Source organism: Oreochromis aureus, linkage group 22, assembly GCF_013358895.1.
Source record: "Oreochromis aureus strain Israel breed Guangdong linkage group 22, ZZ_aureus, whole genome shotgun sequence".
Taxonomy (NCBI): domain Eukaryota; kingdom Metazoa; phylum Chordata; class Actinopteri; order Cichliformes; family Cichlidae; genus Oreochromis; species Oreochromis aureus.
Window position 1 is genome coordinate 37,567,153 of NC_052962.1, and position 23,065 is coordinate 37,590,217.

General features: G+C 38.9%; 1 long non-coding RNA gene across 1 annotated transcript; it reads right to left on the minus strand.

Annotated features, from left to right (window-relative positions):
- Nucleotides 1-18,321: 18,321 nt before the first annotated feature.
- LOC120435933 lies at nt 18,322-22,848 on the minus strand. Its single transcript, XR_005610025.1, has 3 exons — nt 22,806-22,848; nt 18,689-18,727; nt 18,322-18,463 (listed from the first exon to the last, which is right to left on the minus strand). It is a non-coding gene; the product is annotated as an uncharacterized LOC120435933 (long non-coding RNA).
- Nucleotides 22,849-23,065: the final 217 nt, after the last annotated feature.

Below are 23,065 nucleotides of genomic sequence, written 5' to 3' on the forward strand. Positions count from 1 at the left end.
AGGTTAATTTATATACTGTTGTCCCTTAAGCCTATTCTGTACTATAAATCCTGACTTGTTAATTAACTACAGGTCATACATGTTTCAGTGAACATTATTCACAGGAGGATCTGAGTTCTTTATACCAAACTCTATAGAAACTGTTAACACTGTACAGCTCTGTGGCCCAACAATATGAGGACAATGTAACACACACTACAATCATTGGTCCTACCATATAAGGATGTATACTGAAACACACTCATGTCCTTCACAACTTAAAACAATATGAGTACATGACGACTGAACACATGTAGAGTTTATGTTCCTGACTTCTAACTTTTCCTGCTGTTGTCAATAAAAGCTCTGAACCCAACACTGATATAAAGGGATCTATTTCCCCAGAAATCCAATCATGTGAACCGATCAGGGGGAGATTAAATGGACAAAAACGTGATGCTTTAAAGGGAAGTTTGGACTAACAAATGGTATAGCCAATTTCTTTCTTCTAATGCTAATGTTGATTTTGTCAGGGGTTGCTTTGTGGATGTTGAGAAGAGGGGACCCAAACGCTGGACTTGTGGTGAGGATTAGGGGTGTTTATTGGAGTGGCAGGATGAATGGATGAACAGAACAGGGAAGAAGGCAGGCTGACTGACTGAACTGAATGACTGACTGATCTGAACTGAAAGGCACACAACCGGAATACACTCAAAAAAATGAAACGTTGACTTTAATTAAAATTATTTTGTCAACAGGTTCCACGAAATTGCATTGTGTTAGTTTAAAGCAAAAATCTTTAGTTCATCTAATTTTAAAAAACTACTTGAGATTAACAAGAGATATTTAAGACTACCTAAATCAAATTATGTTGTATGAACATAAATGATATATTTACAGGTTAGATAGTTTAGATTAGTTACTTCAACACATTTCTTATTTGTGGCAGTAAAATGTTAAATTTAAGTTAGATTAATTCAAATATTATATTTTCAGTCACCTTGTGCATTACTAATTAGTTTTACATAAATCTATATTGTCAACAGGTTCCACACAAATGAATTAAGTACATTGTCCGGAGTGGTAGAATATTTTACTGCTATTATTTGCTGCTATTTCTATAATCATCATTACCATTTCATTATTAATAGTGATGTTGCATTCAGATGCATTCAGATGTTCAAATATATTGGTATTATATTAGTCTTTATTACAGAAGCAGTTATAACCACTTTAAGCTGTTGAGTTGAATTTATAATCTTAAATGTTTGTATGCAGACTGCATGGTGAAAGAAAAGGCCCCACGTAGAGTAACTCCAAAATGAGACAGGAAGTTATAGGCTTTTGAAGTTGCAGGCTTGCAGAAGTGAAACTGAAAGCAAAGAGAGCATTTAAGGGCGAGACACCCATAAACACACATACAGACACATATAGTGAGAGAGGTCATGACACGTACGCAGTACACAGCACGCGCGCGCCCGCACGCACGCACGCACACACATATTAGATAGACTCATTTAGGTAAGAGTTTATAACTGCAAAGTTTGGGTGCGTACGTGGTAGTCTGTTCCAGGAAGTACACCAGATGTCCCAGAAGATAAGCGACAGCGAAGACGAGCTGAGAGGAAGCACCTGGCTTCGACCCGAAGAAGATGTTCTGTTTTAAACTATGTTAAAAGTCATTGTGGTTTTGAGTTGACGTATGCTATATTAAGTCTGCCTGGCAACAGGAAAGGGGGCTGTACTATCTTAACCCTATAAAACCGTGGTCTGACTATTGTAAAGCAGTTCAATACTGAATCTGAACAGTATTGGCTCCGCATATGTGTATTCATTAAAATGCCGTCTAATTTGCACCCGGCTGGATCTGTGGTTATTTTTGGATTCCCCCTCAATATTTTGAACCTTAACAACATCCAACTCATTTTTTAAAATTTCTTTTATTGCCAACACATTCAGTGAGCATTTGTGTAAACCCAGTCCAAAATAAAACACAACAGGTCATTAGGGTTAGTAACTAACAGTATGTAGACAGATGCAACATCAAGACTTTAAATTAAATGTCTGTATCTGCCAGAAATAGAAGAAAAAAAACATTGAAGACCACGTAACATGTTGATAAGAGGACACTTGAGTTATGCACATGTGATGCTAGTAAGGTCTGTGGAGTGTTTTTTCTTTTAGTGTCTAAAATGGATAGCAAAGTTGCTATTTGCAATGATTGCTTAGGGTCAGTCCAGTAACACAACGCCAATGAAGTGCTTTCCTTTAACAATGCAAAGTGAAGTGTCCACCTCAACAGCCACAATTTTAAAAAATTAATGTTGTAATAACAATAATAATAATAATAATAATAATAAATAGTCCACTGATATTAGCAATCAAAGAAAATTATATCACCATCCCAAATAAAACTTAAATAAAGCATGCCAGCATTATGATCTAACAATAAAACAGCTTGTCAGCGTTCAGTTTTTTTGCAACAGCACAGCAGTAACCATTTAACACTTGCCACCCTCAACATTTATTTTACCAGTGTTTGGGCAAAAACCTTGGGTTGTAAACATTTTAACATGGAAACAATTGTTCGTCTTTAAAAGCCCGCAAAATATACATTCATCCTGCATTCCTAACTTACCCTTATTCTTAGTATGTATTGCAATTACCTTTACAATGCACACAATGTAACACAAACAGAATATGAACATATTTCCACCTCATAACAATATGCCTTGAACGCTAATATACACACCACCCTTCAACATTTCTGGTGCAGTATCATCTCTCAATTAAATCCTTTAAATCTCAATACTTTTGATTGTCTCTTACTAGCCCCCCTCCCCACAAGAGTAAAATCTCTCAAATTGTAGTAGTTTACAAACTTTTCAAAATTTCTCTTAAATGTAATTTTCCTTTATATGTCATTTTCAACAAATTACCGTTTTATTCCCATTCAGCCTCTGAAAAACTTCTGTCCATCTGACAGAACATTCATCATCCAAATTAAGGGTTGGCTTATTCATTCAGTTTATTCTTGAGTATCTGTACCTTGGTCAAGAGTCTGCTGACATACAGATGAAGGAAGAGCTTCTGAAGTACTTCAAAGAAAGCTTTCAGTCTCGAGGTTAACTGCGATTCAGTGCATATATCCCACCCATTAAGAGTGCACATGCAGAGGCCATGTTTTCCAGGTCATGCAGAACACCCTAGATGGTTATACCCACATCGACTGGAGGAGTGCTGACATCAGCTTTTTCGATGGTGAAGATAGCAAGGGTAATTTGTTCCAGCTCCCTCTGAACAGCTGTAGCTGTAGCTTAGACACAAAAACAAAGAAAAATGGCGTCCAGTTAAATTAAAAAAAAGAAAAGAAGAAAAAAAGAGCCAAAGCTACCCTTTAATGAAGTGTGAAGAGTAGAAAGATATTTTACTGCTATTATTTGTTGCTATTTTTATAATCAGTATTACCATTCCACTAATTATTCATAGTGATATTGCATTCAAATGTTCAAATATACTGGTATCATATCAGTCTTTATTACAGGTGCAGTTATAACCACTTTAAACTGTTGAGTTGAATTTATAATCTTAAATGTTTGTATGCAGACGGCATGGTGAAAGAAAAGGCCCCACGTAGAGTAACTCTGTGCCAAAATAAGACAGGAAGTTACATGTTTTTGAAGTTGCATGCTTTGCAGGAAGTGAAACTGAAACCAGAGTCTGAGCGAAAGTTAGTCTGAGGAGCAGTTTCGATGATGGTATTATTTTTTATACTTTTATATCTTTTGATTAAGCTTTCAGTAGAGGCTCTTGATTAACACTAGATTTACTAAACCTGCGCAAATTTGCGTAACCTCCCTAAACCCAACACCCCCTAGAATTACTGGCTTTTTTATTTTCTGGTGCAAGTCCCGAGGTGTTAATCACCCCTGCTGAGATTTTCACAGGTCGTCAGCTCGTTTCTCCTCCAGCTTTTGTTGTGCAAACCACCCATTATCCTTGAGGCCTGGCACATTTGCATTTGCTCACTCAGAGTTGCTCAGATCCAAGGCAGGCCAAACCTCTGTGTTACAACTTTCAGAAATGGCTGGTAGAAATGCTTCAACTTACTCATGAGATTTTGACCACATTTCTTGCGGAAATCAGAGCTATACTGAATGCACGACCGTTGTTGCCAGCTGCAAGAAATGCTTGGTAGGGAGCAGCTGTTCCCTACCAAGGTTCGTTGTCCATTCACACAGTATATTGCAACCAAGCCAGACAAATTTGGGATCAAGTTCTGGATGGCCACGGATTTGGACACCAAATATGTCTGCAGTGCATCTCCTTTCTTGGGAAAAGACCCCAGTCGTCAGAAGGGAGAGAGGCTGGCAGAGAACGTGGTCATGAAACTGATGGAGCCGTTTTTGAATGATGGGAGAAATGTCACAATGGACAATTTCTTTACTTCACTGTCACTGTCGCAAAACAACGTTACTGGGCACGGTGAATAAAGTCCGGCGTGAACTTCCTCAACTTGCAAAAGATACTGCAAAGCGAGAGGTATGCTCCACTTCAGTGCTTAGAAGTGGCAGTGTCTCCTTGACAATTTATGCACCTAAAAAAACCAAGATTGTGTGTGTTCTAAGTTCATTGCACCAAGACGTGACGATCGGTGACGGCAGAAAGAGGAAACCCAACACGATAACAGACTATAACCACATGGAGGTATGTGAATGTGTGTACAATTTCACACCAGTGCTACAATGTTTTCTGATGTGTGCTATACAGGCCTATAGAAAAAAAACATATACTCATGACTCTCTCTCTCTGCTTTTACAGTGTGGTGTAGACGTGTTGAACCAAATGGCACGGATGTATTCCGTAAGAGCAGCAACACGCAGGTGGCCAGTAGCGGTTTTCTACATTATGCTGGACCCTGGCGGTGAATGCTCACATTTTGTACAAGGCATGTACAGGGTGGACAGGCAAAAGAAGATTGTTTCTGAGTCTTTTAGCTCAGCAACTTCGTTGCCGATTCATGCAAGGAAATATTAGCACAGAGGCAGGCTGCTGCAGCTGCTGTGCCAGGGAGTGTAAAGACAACACAGTGCCAGGTGCAAGAGAGCTGCAACAGGAATTGCAGCAGGTTTACCTGTGCAACGTGTCAGAAATTCACCTGTACCAAATGCAGGGATGATGGACACTGGGTCTGCAAACGCTGTAAAGTTTGAAACACTTTGAAATAAAACAGACTTATGTACCCATATATTGTGAATGTCTGTCTTTTGTATGTAGGTTGTAACACCGAGGTTTGGCCTGCCTTGGATCTGAGTAAACAAATGCCAATGTTGCGCACACACACACAGCAAATCTGCATTTATTTGTCCCACAAGTGGAAAATCTGCATTGTCATTGCAAAAAAGTGGACAGTGCAGGACAAAAGCAGCTAAATAAAAACTGTACAAAGAGCACGGTATAGAAAGTGCACTATACAAACAATCTGCAAACATAAATATGGACACGTGTATTCAAAAATATTGGTGTGTGTACAGACGGATTGGTGCTGCGGCTGCCGTGATGCGGACGCTGCACCGGTCCGTCGTGGTGAAGAGGGAGCTGAGTGTAAAAGCGAAGCTCTCAATTTACCGGTCGATCTACGTCCCGACCCTCACCTATGGCCACGAGCTGTGGGTAGTGACCGAAAAGAACGAGATCGCGGATACAAGCGGCAGAAATGAGCTTCCTCCGAAGGTGGCTGGCCTCCCTTAGAGATAGGGTGAGAAGTTCGGCCATCCGGGAGGGGCTCAGAGTAGAGCCGCTGCTCCTCCACATCGAAAGGAGCCAGTTGAGGTGGTTCGGGCATCTGACAAGGATGCCCCTGGGCGCCTCCTGGGTGAGGTGTTCGGGCATGTCCCACCGGGAGGAGGCCCGGGCAGACCCAGGACGCGCTGGAGAGATTATATCTCTCGGCTGGCCTGGGAACGCCTTTGGTGTTCCCCGGATGAGCTGGAGGAGGTGGCTGGGGAGAGGGAGGCCTGGGCTTCTCTGCTTAGGCTGCTGCCCCGCGACCCGATCTCGGATAAAGCGGATGAGGATGGATGGATGGATGGATGGATGTGTGTGTACACACACATCTATATCTACATATATATATATATATATATATATATATATATATATATATATGGAGCTAAGAGGCCTAACATCTGTGCAGTTGTAATTATAAGACGTCTGTGTAATATAAAATAAGAGATCTTTGTGTGAGAGAAGTCTCTGTGTCAGCAGTGTACTGCCGGATGTGCACTGATGGTGTGTGTGTTTATGCAAATGAGGAGCGGTGACGCGCATGGAGAGTGTTGCTTTCTGTTTCGAGTGTATTGAGCTTTATAACTATTGTTTGAAAATTTTGCTAAATGCCTGTAAGTAAGATGCTGGTTTTGCTTATTACGAGAGTATAAATAGAGTTTGAATTAATTGCTGTGAATGTGTGATCAGTGACTAAGTTTAAGCGTCACAGTTTAAGTGTGTGAGTGCGGTGAGTAGAAGGGTTTTAAATGATAAATAGAGGTGTGAAATATATTTCTTTTGTGATGTAAAATAGGATGTTTTAAAGTTTGAAAGTGCTTTTAATTCAAGAAATGCATGAGTGATGTTATGAGAGGTCGAGTTTCTTTTTCTTTCAGTTCAAAAACACATAAGTATATACACTTGGTACACCCACTTAAGAAATTATTGTGTGATTGATGCTATAAAACTGACCTAAAGAATGGTGATGTGTGTGAAGAAGTGTTAATTGTTCTGATGTTTGAAAGAGCTCTATTTAAATGTGTGTGAGTGAAATGAAGGTGTATTGTTTTTAGATCAAGATTTAGTAGAATTACTGATTGTTTGTAGACTGTGAAATTCAAAGAGAGACAGAGTCTGCAGAAACAGGAAATATGTGTGCCTGTGGTGTGTGACAGGAAATAGTGAACAGGAACTTTGCATGCCCATAAAAGGGAAACTCACTGTGATGAGTGACGCACCCAGAGAAGAGAGACAGACGAGTTAAACCCTTGGGAGATGAAGCAAATGGAGGTTTTAAGAAAAAGAAATGAAAAGAATATTAATTCTATGCTTTAGTGTGCCAATACAGGTGGACTTCGTTCAACATGGAACTTTGAGTAACCGGCAAAAAAGGATAGATTAACATTGGGAAAATAAGCCAATCTTTGGCTGAAATTTTACAGCTTCACCTGTCATTTTGTCCCGAAACTGAGAAGAAGTTCAAAGGACAGTCAATCTCCTGATGAAGACCGACAGAACATCGTGGACTCGAATACAGCAGGCAAAGGACAGTGCCACTGATCCATTAACACTGATGACGACTGACGACCAGCAGAAGCACGTAAGAAAAGAAAAGCTGTAACATGTGCTGTGAATTACAGGCTGGGCAGTTGAACAGTGGGATAAAGAATTGTGGAAGAGCACTGGACATTGAGTGTCATATTTGCCATGCTTGGAGTAATCTTGGAAGAGAAGACTGAAAAGAAGAATGGAGAAGAAAAAGAGAAGGAACAAACTGTGTTTGCTGGAGATTTGAAGACCACACAGGACACTGTGAATGAAAAGGACCAGTGTCAGGTGAAGCTGAACGAGTTTGACTGCAAGAATACAGGGTAGAATTGGATTGAAAATTGAAGCCGGAACTCATGATTGTTTAGGGATGTCCACCATATCACGTTTAAAAGAGGTAAACACAAATTGAAAACACACATACACAAATTGTTACATGTGAGATTATTTTTGAAACGAATCAGAAGTGAGATAGTTTGAATCTAAAGCTCAGTGAAAAGATGCATAAATTAAATATGAATACATAAAAATGCAATGAAGAGCACAATATAGGATGCAATGAAGATGCAGCTTACACTTAATTAAGATGATCACATGGCATGCAACGAAGAAAGCAGCTTACACTCAATTAACATGAAATGCAACGAGGAAAACGCTTATATTCATATTCATGACATACACGTGACATAATTGGCATTTGTGACAGGAAAGAGAGAGAAGTGGGTCGTTTAAGCACTCGTGATAATAATAAAAATGTCTTAGTTTTGTTATTTTCAGGGGCAAGCAGACCTGGATCAATTTTCCACTCCAGCGGTCGGAAGGAAATTATAGGTTAACATCACTGGATATGTTAAGGCAAGTTTCTGGTTGAACTGTTCACAGAATGATGTGTCCAGGAACCTGAAAAGTAAGCCCTAACTCCGGGCTGAAGACCAGGAGGGCTGTTATTTAAGGTGGGAAATCAAAGAGTTTGGGTTAGTAATTCGGGGAAGGAGAAAACTGACTGTTTAAAGTGGAAAATTGTGAATGAGTCGGGCAATCCTGGAAGCCATAGATGCAAAAATAACACACACAAACAGAGAATGCATTAACCTTACAAAGACAAGCTCATGAAGATCAATGCATAGACATTGATTAAACCTGGCTAAGAAAACAAGCATACGCAATGAAGATTAGCTTGCTACTTGTATGAGTGATAGAATGGTGTGAATGTTTAATAACATAGACTTAAAGCTTGAAGTTAACTCAAAAGAATCTGTATGACAAGGGAGTGAGTGGTGACGAAGACACTTCCTGTGTGTCTGTGTGACTGAGGCTTTCAGTTCAGGAAACAGAGCGGTGACTGGGGAGGATCATTTGCTGAAATATATAAGGGTAAAGTAACAGGATAATGGATTACGGTGGTCAGGTCTGTTTAGAGGGGCAGATTGGGACAGGAAATTTATAATTTGGTGATGATACATTGTTGAAAAGGGGGGGCCATTGTTGTGTGTAAAACGGTGCAGCTTTTGACGAGGTTTTCAGTGTACTGAACGGGTGACATTTAAGATTGTGTAAGATTTTTGAGGTTGTTTTTTCCTTTATTTTTTATTTTTTATTTTTAATAGAGGGAGTTTTAATAAACATGGAGATGTGTAAGGGGGCCTATTATTTTTGTTATTTTGCAGATACGAGTCAGTGGTTGAAAGTGAGAGACAAGCCGGCTTATCCAAAGGTAAGGCACATACCTGTTGAATTTTCCAAAGTGTGCCAGATCAGATTGGACATGTCAAATTAAAGTCTACTCACTGAAAATTACTGGTGAATGTCTGTTTTGATTTTGGTGAAGTTTTCATGAGGTTTACCGGTTGAAGTAATGATAATGAAGTATAAGTGACAGTACTGAGTAATGAGAATAAAGGAATGAAAAGAGAAATCAGTTGGACTGCTAAGTGAACTTAGAGTGATAGGGAATTTGGTCATTGTGTGGGTTAGAGTCCCGTTGGTCATTTGGTCTACGTGTGATGGTCATTTTTGTGGGTTAGAGTCCCCTATGTCCACAACGGGAGACCTGCCTCAATCCTAATCCTGTTTTGGGCTTAGATTGTTGTTTCAAATTATTCTAAATTTGTCTAGAACGACAGCGGCGTCTGTTAAGAAGCGCATTTTTTTCCTTGGTAACGCTTGCGCCTGGGCAGGACGCTGACCCTTGACCTACCCTGAAGAGTAGGGATAGTACCGTCGACAGCGGGGAAGAACTTGGGAAACTTCGAAATTGCTAGGGGTTCAAGTCCCCTATTCTTGCGCTTATTTGGCTACCTGTAAATTAAGTTAGGGCTAGATATTTGGACAGGCCAGTTTGAGTCTGGTCTGGTGAATTGGTCGCAAAAAGTCTGGGACTTATCGGTTGGAGCCGTTATGGTAAAGTTATCGAAATTTGTAGGAGCTAAGAGGCCTAAAAAATCTGTGCAGTTGTAATTATAAGACGTCTGTATAAAATATAATAACAAATCCTGGGGTGAAGAGAGTTTCTGCATCAGCAGTGCAGTGCCTGACTTCTATTTTTAGATGGTGTGTTCATGTAAATGAGGAGCGGTGACGCGCATAGTGACTGTTGCTTTCGGTTTCGAGCTTTGTAACTATTGTTTGCCAATATTGCTAAATGCCTGTAATTAAGAGGCTGGTTTTGCGTATTACGAGAGTATAAATAGAGTTTGAATTCATTACTGTGGATGTATAGTCATTGACTGAGTTGTGACATATATATATATATTGAGTGTATTGTACAGTACCTAAGACCACTATATATTTTCCTGTAGTAACCTCTCTTGAGTAATAAATGGTGGTGTGTTTTATTTTTTCAGTTATGTGTGTGTGGTGAGAAGCCGTGAGGATGATGAGAGGGTTCAGTTTTTTCTTTTTCTTTTTGACTTACTCTTTCTGATTATGGAAGCCATGTCCAAAATACTCGTATGAAAGTGTATTTTGAGTGATTTTAACCGTGTGAATGCTGTCAGTATTTGATTTGAGTGACTGTGAAATATATTTCTTTTGTGATGTAAAGTAGGATGTTTTAAAGTTTGAAAGTGCTTTTAATTCAAGAAATCCATGAGTGATGTTATGAGAGGTTGAGTTTATTTTTCTGATCGAAAACACATAAGTGGGTGTACCAAGTGTATACACTCAAGAAATTATTGTGTGACTGATGCTACAAAACTGACCTAAAGAATGGTGATGTGTGTGAAGAAGTGTTAATTGTTCTGATGTTTGAAAGAGCTCTATTTAAATGTGTGTGAGTGAAATGAAGGTGCATTGTTTTTAGATCAAGATTTAGTAGAATTACTGTATTTAGTGTGCCAATACAGGTGGACTTCTCTCAACATTGGAACCTTGAGTACAGCGGCAGAACAATAGATTAACAGAATTGGGAGAAAATAAGACAGTTTTTGGCTCGAAATTGTGCGGCTTGATCTCTCACTTTGTCCCTGAAACCGAGAAGAAACTCAAAGGACAGTCAATTTCCTGATGAAGACCGACAGAACATCGTGGACTTGAAGAATTAACTGAAGCTAAAAGACAGTGCAAGCGAAAGCAGTAACACTGACGACGACTGATGAGTCCAGCAGTATGAAAGAAAGCACGGGATGCAACATGCATGCTGGTGAAGAACAGTGTGATATGTCTGCTTGAAGGCACTGACTCTCATATTTGCCAAGCTTGGAGCAATCTTGGAAGAGAAGACTGAAAAGATGAATGGAGAAGAAAACAGAGCAAATGAAAATAAGACTGAAGGTATTGAAGGTGATATTTTGCCAGACTGGAACTTAACTTCGAAGAAGAATACTGGAAGATCAAAACAGAGAAGAAACAGACTGTGTTTGCTGGAGCTTTGAAGCCCGAACAGGACACTGTGAATGAAAAAGGACCAGTGAGAGATGAAGCTGGATGAGTAAGACTGCGAGAATACAGGGTATGATTGGGTTGAAATTGAAGCCGGAACTCATGATTGTTTAGGGATGTCCACCACATCACAACAAAGAGGTAAACAATACAAAAGGTAAAAATAATCGAAAAATAACTGACAACTATATTAATGAATAGAAAACACACATACACAAATTGTTACATGTGAGATTATTTTTGAAATGAATCAGAAGTGAGATAGTTTGAATCTAAAGCTCAGTGAAAAGATGCATAAATTAAATATGAACACATAAAATGCAATGAAGATGCAGCTTACACTTAATTAAGATGAAATGTAACGAGAAAGAAAATGCTTACATTCATATTCATGACATAAACATGACATCATTGGTATTTGTGACAGGAAAAAGAGAGAAGTGGGTCGTTTAAGTACTCGTGATAATAATGAAAATCTCTTAGTTTTGTTATTTTCAGGAGTAAAGCAGACCTGGACCAGTTCTCCAGATGCCGCAGTCGGAAGGAAATTGTAGGTTAACATCAATGGATAGGTTAAGGCAAGTTTCTGGTTGAAGTGTTCACAGCATGATGTGTCCAGGAACCTGAAAAGCAAGCCCTAACACCTGGTTGAAGACCAGGAGGGCTGTTATGTAAGGTGGGAAATTAAAATCTGGGCTAGTAATTCGGGGAAAGAGAAAACTGACTGTTTAACTGGAGAATTGGGAAAGTGCCTGGGAGACTGTAAAGCAACAAATGCAATACCACACATACAAACAGAAAATGCATTAACCTTACGAAGACAAGCTCATGAAGATTGATGCATAGATATTGATTAAACCTGGCTAAGAACACAAGCATATGCAATGAAGATCAGCTGGCTACTTGTATGAGTGATAGAATGGTGTGAATGGTTAATAAAATAGACTTAAAGCTTGAAGTTGAAGTTGACTCAAAGGAGTTATATGACAGGGGAGTGAGTTATGGAAAAAACAAACAAAAGAAAAGTGATTAAAGTAGTCTAAAAGAGTGACTTAGGAGTGCTCTCGTACTGAGTGATTAAAACCAGTGATTATTATAGAGAGAAAATGAAAATAATTGAATAAGGTGATAAGGTTTAAACATGTATTTCTCTTGGCAAGTTGACTTGTAGTGATGAATCAGTATGCAAATTAGCTGGAGTGAAGACACTTCCTGTGTGCGTGTGTGTCGGAGGCTTTCAGTTCAGGAAACGGAGCGGTGGCTGTTGAGGATTATTTGGCAAAATATATAAGGGTAAAGTAACACGATAATCAGGTCTGTTCAGAGGTGCAGATGTGAACAGGAAATTTATAATTTAGTGAGGATATGTTGTCGTGATGGGCTTATATCTGAGGCTGAGTCTGAGCCTGAGACATTGTGTGTAAAATGGTGCAGCTTGTGATGAGTTCCAGGTTGCACTGAACGGGTGAACTTTGAGATTGTTTTAGATTTTTGAGGCTGTTGTTTCTATTTCAAGAGAGGGAGGTTGATTAAACATGGATATGTCTGAGAGAGGCCCGAAATTTTTGTAGTAGTGCACTCAGAAAAAACCTGTCAGGTGATTTTGTTTTGTACTTTGATGAGCTAATAATCAGCTCTCTTTTTTCTCATTTTTGTTCTAAGCAGGCCTGGAAGAGAGTGAACTAACGGCGCTGACAAAATTACCGAGTACGAAAAAAAGGTGGGCTTTACAGATTATAATTGGCTGAGGAGGAGACCTGATTGGTTGTGAGTCTCTGTCTAAAAGGATTGTAGCGATCCAATCCAGTCAAAGGTATAGAGAACTATTTTCCTAAAAAGGAAAACGAAATAAAACAAACGAATGAGCTCATTTTGCTGATGTGGAGCATCTGATGACGTGCGCAGAAGGCTGCAGTATCAGCAAAAATATCATGTGTGGATGCATGTGAGTGAATGTGAGTGACTGGACTAAGGTGGGGATGAATAAATGTGGACAAATGTACCATGTGAGGAAAAGAAAGGGGATGCTTTGTTTTGCTTTTGCCATAAGCAGGACAAGTGGAAGACTTAAATCTGGGGATGCTGATTTTGGGTTGCTGATGTTTGCTTGGAGAAAATTTCTTTTTTACTGGGGTTAGATTATGGTATTACATTATATTGTTGGGAGAATGCTAAATGCTAAAAGGGAAACATTGTTTGATGAAACTCAAGTTACCATTAACTGAGGTAACACATGATTAATAACTGTTCTGTTTAAGTTAATTTTTGTCATGACACAGACTGGATCATAAAGGGGGAGAGTTGAGTACAGGTTTTGTTTCCAGGAAATTCCAAGGATCCAGACTTTGAAGGGAGCAGGAGTTCGAGAAGATTTGACATGATGATTAAATTGATTTTATTCCTTAAGTACAGGTTTTTAGGGCCGGAGCGACATACCGGAGAGGAGGATGGCTGAAGTGTTTGGAGAAATGAAATGACAAACCTTTTTTCCTTTTAATTTCCTAAGCTTGGGTGAAGCATTTTGAGTTTTTTGCCACATGAGATGTGTCAAAAAAGAGAGGGGTTTAAGATTTAATTTGTTTAATTTGAAATGGGTTTTAGTATGATTTTATAACTATTGGGGTTGTTTGATAATTTAGATTAAAATGAACTGAATTTGGTTTAGAAGATAAATTGCTGGTGTTAATAAGAAGTTGTACACCAAACTTAAAGGGAAACTGTGGGAATAATAATAATGGGGAAGATTAGTGAAGATTTTATGAGTAGAAAATGTGTGATTTCTTTTTGACTTTTAGAATAGGTTGTTATAATGTAGGCTTTAGCTTGTAACTAAATTGTGTGACATGTAAAATATTGAGATAACACATGCAGCTCTAAATTAGTCTTATTATATAAAAAGCAGTTACAGAATAACAAATGCTTGTTGAAGTGACCAAGTTTTTGCTTTAAAGTAGAAGCAAAAGGGGAGAAAGCTTATATATTTTGCTTAAGCCTGATAAAGTATAAATTAGAATGTATCATAACATTAAGAGCAGCAAACATGAAATAAAATGATATATTAGAACAGGTTATAACACAGGAAATGTGAGTTCTAAAATACAGTTAGAGTTCAGCTTTTAGCTATGATGAAATTTATTTAGGAGCAATTAACTATGTGCTTACACTTAGTGATTAAAGTGGTTGTTTTTTCTTTGATTCTTTAGTAGAATAAGCAGTTATAGTGATTTTCTTGATACATTTTCTTGTGATAGGTGACTTTAGATGAGAGTTAAGGCACTTGCAGCAGCAGCGACAGTTTGTGCACAGGAGCAACAGGAACCACATGCAGAGACGTGCAAGCAGCGTTTTAAGAGTTTTGAAATGATGACTAACTTTGAATAATATATAGAAATAAATGTCGAAAAACCAAATACGTAATTAGGTTCATGTTTTGAGTAATATTAGGTTGAATCAGGTTTGAATAAAGAGAACAATTGAGGAACAGAGTAAGTTGGCGAGCTGTAGGAGGAAAAGCTGTTTTGTTTCCTTTGCAGGGCGCCTGATTTCCACGAGAGAGGGACCGAGGAAGAACCTAACTTTACCCATGGAGTGTTCTCAAGTGGGAGCTGGCCTTTTATTATTAAGACCACCTAGATGACATGGGGTTGTCTGGTTCGCTAAGTCACAGAATGCCAAGAGAGGGTCAGAGTGGAAAAAGTGATCCTAATGTACATGACGTCATGGGTGGATAGGGAAGCAGATGAATGGGCCAAGGAGTGACCCAACATAATGTATGGTGACCTCTGGTGGTCCAGAGGTCGAGTGAGGGAGTGTCAAGAGGAGAAATATTTTACTGCTATTATTTGCTGCTATTAGTATAATCATCATTACCATTTCATTATTAATAGTGATGTTGCATTCAGATGCATTCAGATGTTCAAATATATTGGTATTATATTAGTCTTTATTACAGGTCCAAGAAGAACCACTTTAAACTGTGGAGTTGAATCTATAATTTTAAATGTTTTTCAATGCTCCTATATAATAATCTTAAATGTTTCTGTGTAGACTGCAGGGACAGGAAATACACTCTGTGCCAAAATGAGACAGGAAACACGTCTGCAAGGCTTGCAGAAGTGAAACTGAAAGCCGAGTCTGAGTGTAAGCCAAGAGCAGGGTGTTTTATTATGCATTTATCGCTGATTAAGCTTTAAGTAGTTGTGTTAGATTGAAACATTTGTTTTATACATTTTATACATTTCACATATAAGTCAAGGTAGGCACACACAGGATGGCCTTAGCCTGATTGCTTAAGCTGAGGTCAATTAAGGTGCAGCGTGTATGTACAGACATACACACATACACACACATAGTTTCAGTGCTGGCCTTCTGTCTAGTGGAAAGGTTACAAGGTCTAGCTGGGGAGCTGAGAGGTGAAATAAAGGGCAGCAGAAGCTGACACACATACACATACATATTAGATAGACTCATTTAGTAGGTAAGAGTTTAATTATTTTTTGCTATGGCTGCAAAGTGGGGGTGCGTACGTGTTAGTCTGTTCCAGGAAGTACACCAGATGTCCCAGAGATAAGCGACAGCGAAGGCGAGCTGAGGGGAAGCACCTGGGTTCGAGCCGAAGACGATGACTGTGTTCAAAGTTAACTGAACGTTTGTGGTTTAGGCTGATGTATGCTGTACTGGATCTGCCTGACAACAGAAACCCTATAAAGCCTTTGTCTGACTATTGTAAAGTAGTTCAACACTGATTGGGCGGTTGGACTCACACATGTGTACATTAAAATGTCGTCTAATTGCACCAGCCCGGATCTGTGGTTATTTTGGATTCCTCCTCAATAACTGAACCTTAACACTGGCAACAGAAGGGGGGGGAGCAGTATCACCCCCAACCCTATAAAGTCTTTGTTCTGACTATTGTAAGACAGTTCAACACTGAATCTGCACAGTGTTGGACTCCACATGTGTATTCATTAAAATGTCGTCTAATTGCACCCGGCAGGATCAGTGGTCATTATTTTTGGTCTTCCTCCTCAATTTCTGAACCCTAACAGAAGTAAACACAATATTAGGAACATGCACCCCAGTGCGCCACTATTTTAGACTACAGATTCAACAATAAATATAAATAGTTTGGGTATACAAGAAGATTCCCCAAAACATTTAAACAGGTTCCATGCAAATTACAACAACAACAACACTACAACATGCAACAACATTAGTTATTCAAAATTTGGTTTAATACACATAAAAAACTAAACTAAAATTACCAACCAATTATTCTTTGAAGAGGATGGTTGGGTCTTCATTCAGGTAAAAGGTAGTGCCCTGAGGACACACTCCTCCCTTTTCAATAGTTTCCTTCTGTAGAGAGTGGCAGAGATACAGGAAGAGAAAACAGAAATACTTTAGGATGACACAAACTCACATTATACGCAAAATGATGATGACAACTAACTCAGAGGCTGAGAGACTGCCAGGGTGTTTTTGATGCCCCAAATCATTATTGTCTCTTATCATTAACAGAAATAAGAATAGCTTTAAACTGCAGGAATGTCTTAAAGACATAAAGACCTGGATGGCCGCTAACTTTCTGCTTCTTAATTCAGATAAAACTGAGGTTATTGTACTCGGCCCTGAAAATCTTAGAAATATGGTATCTAAGCAGATTCTTACTCTGGATGGCATTACCTTGGCCTCCAGTAACACTGTGAGGAACCTTGAGTCATTTTTGACCAGGACATGTCCTTCAATGCACATATTAAACAAATATGTAAGACTGCTTTCTTCCATTTTGCGCAACATCTCTAAAATTAGAAATATCCTGTCTCAGAGTGACGCTGAAAAACTAGTTCATGCATTTATTACTTCCAGGCTGGACTACTGTAATTCTTTATTATCAGGATGTCCTAAAACTCACTGAAAAGCCTTCAGCTGATCCAAAATGCAAGAGTCCTGACAGGGACTAGAAAAGAGAGCATATTTCTCCTGTTTTGGCTTCCCTTCATTGGCTTCCTGTTAAATCCAGAATTGAATTCAAAATCCTGCTCCTCACATACAAGGTCTTAAATAATCAGGCCCCATCTTATCTTAATGACCTTGTAGTACCATATCACCCCATTAGAGCACTTCGCTCTCGCTCTGCAGGCCTACTTGTTGTTCCTAGAGTATTTAAAAGTAGAATGGGAGGCAGAGCCTTCAGTTTTCAGGCCCCTCTTCTGTGGAACCAGCTTCCAGTTTGGATTCGGGAGACAGACACTATCTCTACTTTCAAGATTAGGCTTAAAACGTTCCTTTTGCTAAAGCATATAGTTAGGGCTGGACCAGGTGACCCTGAATCCTCCCTTAGTTATGCTGCAATAGACGTGAGGCTGCCGGGGATTCCCATGATGCATTGAGTTTTTCCTTCCAGTCACCTTTCTCACTCACTATGTGTTAATAGACCTCTCTGCATCGAATCATATCTGTTATTAATCTCTGTCTCTCTTCCACAGCATGTCTTTATCCTGTTTTTCTTCTTTCACCCCAACCGGTCGCAGCAGATGGCCGCGCCTCCCTGAGCCTGGTTCTGCCGGAGGTTTCTTCCTGTTAAAAGGGAGTTTTTCCTTCCCACTGTCGCCAAAGTGCTTGCTCATAGGGGTCATATGATTGTTGGGTTTTTTCTCTGTATTTATTATTGTGCTATCTACTGTACAATATAAAGCGCCTTGAGGCGACTTTTGTTGTGATTTGGCGCTATATAAATAAAATTGAATTGAATTGAATATTTACTGCAGAGATAGACATGTACATAAGACCAACTAATCATCACATGGACATGAATAGTTAACCTGTTGGGCAGGGTTTCCACCACATTATATATGTCCATAATGGAGGTAAAGACAAACTAATACATCATCTTTTTTGCATTCAAAAACTGATCTTTAACATAAAAACATTCACTTATGGTTTAACCCGAAATTGAGGAATCAGATTTTACTTATGTTTAGGTAATTTTAATTTTCCAAAGTTTTGAGTACCAAACTTTGTCTTGCTTAATAGAAATGTAAGTACACTGTGCAGCTACCATACACTAGCTGTTTAAATTTGAAAGTGATCTTATTAGCCATAATATTTTGCTACCAACAGAATAACGCACCTGTGTGGCTGGGGCCAAAATTTGTCTAATTTTCCTCACTGCAGTGCCTCCTTTTTTCTTGAAGACTTTTATGAGCTGGTCAGTGTATTGGTCAAGTTGTGCAAAAAGCCTTGGAACAAGTGGAGCAGTAGTAATCCTCACAAATTCTGCTTCCACCTGAAAACATGTCAACAAACACAACATACTGTACTGTAAATATACATACTATATGTACACATATACATACTTTATAACTGAAACTAATGTAGAAAGACCTCATTAAAACTATAATTTTAACACAAACATTTACACAAAATGCTAATGGAGCCATTACAGCTTTTATTGTTATTTATCAAGTTCCAAAAAATATTGATCACAGCTGATCTGAAAAGAATTTCATACCTCAGGCCCTTGAACTGCAACCTTTACAATGGTTCAGATCTGGAGAAGACATAACAGGGGCATTGAATGGGTCACTAAAGAAAAATTAACTTTGTGAAGGGGAGAAATATTTTCCTGCTATTATTTGCTGCTATTTTTATAATCATCATTACCATTTCATGATTGAGGGAGATGTTGCTTTCACAGATGCAGTTAGATGTTCAAATATATTGGTATTATATTAGTCTTTATTGCAGGTCCAAGAAGAACCACTTTAAGCTGTTGAGTTGAATTTATAATCTTAAATGTTTGTATGCAGACTGCATGGTGAAAGAAAAGGCCCCACGTAGAGTAACTTCAAAATGAGACAGGAAGTTATAGGCTTTTGAAGTTGCAGGCTTCTGCAGAAGTGAAACTGAAACCAGAGTTTAACTGCAAGTTAAGAGCAGGGTGTTATTATGCATGTATCGTTGATTAACACACACACTTAGTTAGAAGGATCACTGATAGGGGAAAATTCAAATTGTGTTGCTTGGGGTTGCTTTTAGACTATATTAGGAGGAGCAAACATATTGACAGATCTGAGATCATCATCAGTACACAGCATGCACGCGCCCTCGCACGTGTACGCACACACACATACACACCATGGTAGATCTATTTTGGTAAGTGAGAAGTGAAGATGGGTTTTTGCTGCAAATGCAGAATTGTGCCGATGTACTTAGAGGAAGTGCAACAGATAAAGCGACAGCGAAGACGAGCTGAGGGGAAGCACCGACCCGAAGACAATGTTCTTTAAACTATGTTAAAGTTCATGGAACATTTTGTGGTTTGGATTGACGTAAGCTGTACTATTGTCTGTTTTGCAAAAGAGGGGGCTTTGTTGTCCTACTCCTATAAAACCTTGTCTAATGATTGTAAGTTCAGTTCGACGCTGAAATCTGCACAGCGGTCGGACTCACACGTGTTTATTAAAATACTGTCTAATTGCACACCGGACCGGATCTGTGGTTATTTATGGATTCTTCTCTCAACATTGAACCCTAACAACTTATAAAACAGTTTTGTTTTTAAAAGTATAACATACGGTGGCCCCTAGAGACAAAGCACGTACAAACTCCAAAGCACATGCAAACTCCAAAACACATGCAAACTCCAAAACACTTGCAAAATCCAAAACACTTGCAAAATCCAAAACACTTGCAAACTCCAAAACACTTGCAAACTCCAAAACACTTGCAAAATCCAAAACACTTGCAAACTCCAAAACACTTGCAAACTCCAAAACACTTGCAAAATCCAAAACACTTGCAAAATCCAAAACACATGCAAACTCCAAAACACTTGCAAAATCCAAAACACTTGCAAACTCCAAAACACTTGCAAACTCCAAAACACTTGCAAAATCCAAAACACTTGCAAACTCCAAAACACATGCAAACTCCAAAACACTTGCAAATTCCAAAACACAACGGAAGTGCTCCAGGACGCTAGGGGCAGTGTTGAGCTTTCGTTACCTAGTAACTACACAAGCCAGGAAGTACCAATGACCGGATTTGGGCTCTATCCCAATTCAGGGTCTGCAGCCTTAAAGGCCACATTTTAAGGACGATTATGTCACAGCGACACGGCCGAAGGCTGTCCCAATTCAAAGGCTGCTCGAAATGCGGCCCTCAAATGCGCCCTTAATTTCCTGAATTTTAAGGATGGGTCGGTGTAGCCTTCATGGCCCAACATATCCCAGATTTCATAGCTGCCGTGGTGTGGATAATTTTGCCGAAAAAACGGCGGAAGCGGAGCCGCCAAAGAGTAAACTTTCAGAAGTAAGTACTGAATATTATGTCACTTATTTATGCGCAAATGTTTTTATAATGAAGAACATTAAAACATTACTGTTGGCCACATGTCAGCAAAGTTAAGTGACATTAGTGATGTTTGTACTAACTTGGTTTTAAAGCCTTTACTTCAAAATATATGCCGTTCAATAGTTGACTTTAATCTTACAGAGAATGTGATGATTTTATGGATAATTAAAGTCAGTCATATATCCACAAACACAACAAGCTGAAAGTCAGTGATGCTGCTCGGTTTGCAGTCCTGAATATGACGGCACAAGCAGGATTCACTGCACTGTTAATGTTAGCTATGTTATATTGCTGCCTCTGTTCGGTGGTGTCGAGCCAAACGGACTTTAACGTGTGTTTGAACGAGCTGACGGTTCACTCGTTAAGCTGAAAGAAAGATGCTTTAATCACAGGAGTCACACATGTGTCCACTGGACCATCTGGGAACTCTTCTTGTTTAGCACTCGTAATAACACAAACACTAAATCCTCCTTCTCTTGTGCTGTTTTGTAGCAGTGTGTACACCTGAGACTGTCACCTGTCTGTCTGTCCTGCACTCTCTCTCTGTTTCTTTCTCTCTGATTGTGGAATAAAAGTATGAACATGTATTTATAAGTTACACTTGTGTTTGAATCCTGCAGCTTATCACACATTTGATTTCCATGTGTGACAACTGCAAGTGTCCAGAGTGAGGACAGACTGAGGGACCCACTGCTGCACATCATCTGTGAGGCTTTTGCACCCTGATGATCCACCAGGACAAACTCAGCAGTGTGTGAGGAAGAGGAGGAGGAAGAGCCAGCAGCAGCTGACAGATGGAGAGAATAGACAGACTGTTCCCTGTTTGTGAAGGACTGCTAGGAAAGTTTAACATAACTAATTGTCTGTCCTGAATCAGTCTTATTAGGTAATGTTCAAATAATGTTATCATCCCAGTGTTTTCAGTGTGGGAGAAAGTACTCAGGGCCTTCAAGTTACACACTATGAAAGGCAGCAACAAGTTTAATATTCAGAAACCTAAAGTATGTATCAGCAGCAGAATGGAGCTAAAAATAAATGTTTGTTTCAGTTCTATGAAGCTTTGAGTATTTTGGATTAGTAGCACTGCTGTGTTTGTTGCATCATATTGCTGTAACTGTTTATATGCTTTATATATTCTGAGGTAAGTTGATCTATAGTGTTACATCATATTCTATAAGGATGTTATGTGTTTGTATACTTTCTGCCCAGTTTGACCCATTTAGCAGAAGTCAGCCTGTTTAAGGCTCTGATATCTATTCTGTATGACTTAAAGCAGTTATGACATGCTCTGATTTTCTCACCCAATAAAGGAATATTTAATATATCAGTCTACTCTTCATTTTATCAGAAACAGTTATCACAGTTTGTACATTTTCTTTTTATAAATATATGTAAGCAATGAGCCAAATTTAGCAATGCCAACATACTGAAGGAACAACATTTGTCTCTTATATATGATACACCTATATATGCACTGTCAAAGATACTTCTCTTTGAGTGAAGATTTAAGGTGATAAGACATATAGATAACTGCAACTTGAATCTGTACTGAGGCTCAGTATTTGACACAGAGTTCATGTTCACTGCTGTAATAGCTAATAATGATTAATATAATAACTATAATATTGGCCATATTATATTTACATTACCAAAGTGATATGACTTTAGTCTCATGAACAACATTAGCTAATTGTTATTTACTAACTAATCTTAAATGACTGTTCATTACAGAAATGAAGCCCAAAAATCATGTTTTACAGTCCTGTGGTCTCAGCCTCAGATACTTATCAAATCACACAAAGCTCTTGTAGAAACAAACAAACAAATGAACAAAATATGTTCTCCTTCATTTCTGTCAAACAAAGTTGTATGACACGTTTCCAGCGGTTAGTATCATGGTTGCTAGGCAACCTGGGAAGCGCGACGGAGACTAGACCGTCCCATACAGACAAACTTGCCGTTTATTTTGCAAATTGAGCTCAACACTGCCCCTAGCGTCCTGGAGCACTTCCGTTGTGATTTGGAGTTTGCATGTGTTTTGGAGTTTGCATGTGTTTTGGAGTTTGCAAGTGTTTTGGATTTTGCAAGTGTTTTGGATTTTGCAAGTGTTTTGGAGTTTGCAAGTGTTTTGGAGTTTGCAAGTGTTTTGGAGTTTGCAAGTGTTTTGGATTTTGCAAGTGTTTTGGAGTTTGCAAGTGTTTTGGAGTTTGCATGTGTTTTGGAGTTTGTACGTGCTTTGTCTCTAGGGGCCACCGTAATAACAGTTCACATACCACATACAAGCTCAGCAGTACCACATACACCACATCAGTATAGTATTGATTGTATTACAAGTAAATAAAATACTACTCAGAAGAAAAGCAAGAGATTGACACTGCCATGTGCTAACTTTCTATAGAAGCAATTATCACCAGGTCTGTCGACCTCCATTGTCTGTCCACTCATATGTCGTGAATAATTTTATTTAAAAAAGTAAGTGTGTGATTTAACAAACTGTAATTTATAACTATGCTGATCTGTATAACTCCTCTAG